Raw genomic sequence first — 3,516 nt, 5'->3', positions numbered from 1 at the left:
AAACCATTAATTTTTCTCTCAATTGTTCAGTTTTTTTTTTTGGGTTTGGGGGGGGGGGGGGGTGGAGGGTGAATAACTTAAATGGTGAATATCTGCCATAAACTCATATTTATAGTTTGGGCTAAGGTGGAGTTATGAATAAGGCAGAATGGATTATGAAAATCAAGTATCGAAAAATCAATCCTTTTAAAAGAAGGGGGGGTGAAATGACCACCCTGCCTCCATGTTGGATGTCTGGGCATGCGCTCCCATTGACCCCTACACTGGTGTTTTTCTGTAAAAAAAACTGAATGTGCTTGGTTAAATTATATGGTTTCTAGTTATTCACAAATTATTTTCCAAGCTCGGAGGATGAATGAAAAATGAGGCTTTGAGCTAAAGGGTGCAATGCAATGCGCCATTTCTATACTGTAATTGTTTTTGGCTTATCTGTGTGGCCCTTCAGATCTGCCATGTAGCAGTTGCCCACTTATTTGCCCGAACTGCTGGTCACATTAATTACCCTGGAAACATGTTCTTAAGATCGATTTTGCAAATGGAAAACTAATTGCTTATCTCATGCAGGTCGCGGTGTGCGGATTCAATCGGTTCTCTCATCAATACCCTCATACATCATGTCATGCTTCTCTTTGCCAGTCAAAATCTGCCGATCCTTGGACTCGATCTGCATCAATTTCTGGAATAGTAGCTCAAACTCAAGAAAGCTATCCTTGATTGCCTGGGATAACATCTGCAAACCTACTTCCATTGGGGGGGGGGGGTTCTGGGCATTCGAAGAGCTTCCACCCAAAACACCGCCCTTATCCTTAAATTGGGATGGAGATTAATATCGCAACCTTCCTCTCTCTGGGCCTGCGTCCTCAAAGCCAAATATTTTCCCCATCTCTCTATTTTTTTTATCCAAAAACTTTGACTAAACGGGGGTCTAGGACGTGGAACAGTATTGTGCATGCTCTTCCCTTATTGAAATGCATTCTGTTCAAAAGAATAGGTATTGGCTCTACAACTGATTTTTGGAATGATCCTTGGATTCCTTCGATTAAGGATCGATCCATCCCTCCCTCTCTTAATTTAAACTCCCGTCATGAAATGGAATACCAACAAGAGGAATTTTATCAAAATTGATGGCAATCGACCCATCTTGTGCTATGTGTGGAGATCATGAGGAGTCTATTTGGTATATTCTCTTATCTTGCCAGATAGCCAAACATATCTGGGCTGTTGGACCCCTTGGCCTAAGAACGGAATTCCTTACCTTCCCCTCTATCATATTTTTGTGTGGTCATTTTCTCAAGAATCATAACTTTGATAAGTGTTCTCGAACCTGGTTTTTTTCGGTTTTCATCATCACCTGCTTTTCCATTTGGGAAGCTCGAAATAAAAAACTCTTTGGAAAAACTAAATTTGATCCTGAACAAACTCTAAACAACATTAGGAGATGGCTTAATGATCTGAATATTTTCCCACCCACAGTGAATGATCATGTGAATCCATCTAATAGGCATGTGTCTCTACCTTATCCACAAAATTCCAAATACTCGGATAAGCTTATTCTGTGTTGTGCAGGAATCTTTGAACAAGGAATAGACAAGTTGGCCTGGGCACGTGTTTGTTTGCATGGGAAAATCATTTTGGCAGAAACAAGGAAGATGGATGCTCATCACCCACTGGAACCAGACTTTTTGGCGATAAAGAAAAGACTTGAGAAGGCTCAAATGATGGAACTCACTCTACAGGAAATCTGGACTTCGAGTGAAGATGTTTTACTTTTTGTTCCCCATCCAAAAGACCAACCTTGGCCATGGTTATTAGTCCCTAATTGTTGATATTTTGAATGATGCTCAGAACTGTAATTTTGTTCATGTGCCGTGGGATAACCATATTCTTTTTGGGTTATCTATGATGATCAGAACTAACTCCTCCAGCATGGACCAATTTGTAACTTCTCCCCCCTTGTTAATATAAAGTTTCTCTTGGTTTTTTCATCCCAAAAAAAAAAATGTAATGAATGATTTCCTGGTGAACATGGTTCAATACTTCTTGCTTCTTGTCACCAAAATGGTGAATTAACAAGTTGTAATTTTAGGGCAAGAGATCTTTACCTAGTCGCATAGTCTTTACACAAGCGTATGGGCTAATGGGTGAGCATGCTTGGTATCTACCCAAGGGGTAGAGACATCAGCTCATGGTGCCTTTTGAGAGGGTGTAGGAAACATCTCCAAGTAGAGATCTTTTTCCCTTTTATTTTTTAGTCTTTTGTTTTATTCTCAAAAGTTATTTAATACAGGAGTTAAAAAAGATTCTTAAAAAATTGAAAGTATTTAATGCAGCTTTTATGAGAGAGAACAATATTTACATTCATTGAAAAAATAAAGTGTATTGTATAAAAGGGATAAAAATTACGAATACAATCTTGTTGTAGCTAACCTTGGTTACATCAAGATATTCACATACCTAATATGTTTGAAAATCCTTTTATATCCCTATCTTAAAAAACTATTGAAAATAAGTCAAGGGACAATTAAAAGGTGTTAGATTCAAAATACATCTATAGAGGTGTTATTCAGACACTCCCATACTTACAAGAAGGTTATAGCACGTACACATAGGATAAAAACATTTCATGCATTTGGCAACTATAGGTATCATTTGAGGACCGCAGTTAGATTGAGGCAAGTGCAGTTGAGCCTAGCCCCCATGAGGTTTCAAGTTTGAAACCTCCTATTCCTCGTCTAGTTTAGGAATCCCATTTTCCCCTGCCCTCTATTAAAAAAAAGTTTAAGTACCATTCAAAAACTAGAGTTCCCTTTGACATAGGAGGCCCCAAAAATTATAAATAAAAAAAAAAAAACCTGAACAAAGTTAGATAAATTTTTTATTTTTTTGGAAAGGTATACCCAAGAGAGTTGAACTCAAAGAAAGGTAAGTTGCTCCTTACATCAAATGACGTATCTTGCTCCAATTTTATATAAAATTGAAGTGGACGAAATGAACAAATTTTCTTGTCCAATAGAAAAAGAAAAAAAAATAAAATAAATTTTTTTTGAATTTGAGAAGAGAGACACATAAATCATTATTGTATCATGACTTATTATGTCTTTTTCTTTTCTTTTCTTTTCTTTTCTTTTCTTGGCTTACATTACATGAATGAGACTTGTGGATGCAATAGATTCAACTTTCCTTTAAAAAGAAGTCTTCTAGGGAGTACTAATAAATAAAGACTTTTAAATGGAGGTGGAAGAAGGTTCTCAAGAGGGCAGTTGCGTGAATTATGATTAAAATAATTAATTTTGTTACTTCTATCAAATAAAAAGAAATCATTTTTGCCACTCATACTTCAAAATTGATGTTTCTCAAAAGCTAGCTTCTAGATTCAAACTTCAAAGACGTTTCAAAAAACACTTCTTACTTGAAAAGGATAAATTGATCTTCTTTTAATAAATTGAAAAATAAGACTTCTTAACAACTTAAGGTCACATAGGTTAGGATTTTTAATTTTAAAATTTTTTTTCCCCC

This window comes from Telopea speciosissima, chromosome 8, assembly GCF_018873765.1.
Source record: "Telopea speciosissima isolate NSW1024214 ecotype Mountain lineage chromosome 8, Tspe_v1, whole genome shotgun sequence".
NCBI lineage: Eukaryota > Viridiplantae > Streptophyta > Magnoliopsida > Proteales > Proteaceae > Telopea > Telopea speciosissima.
This window is presented reverse-complemented; position numbering follows the sequence as displayed.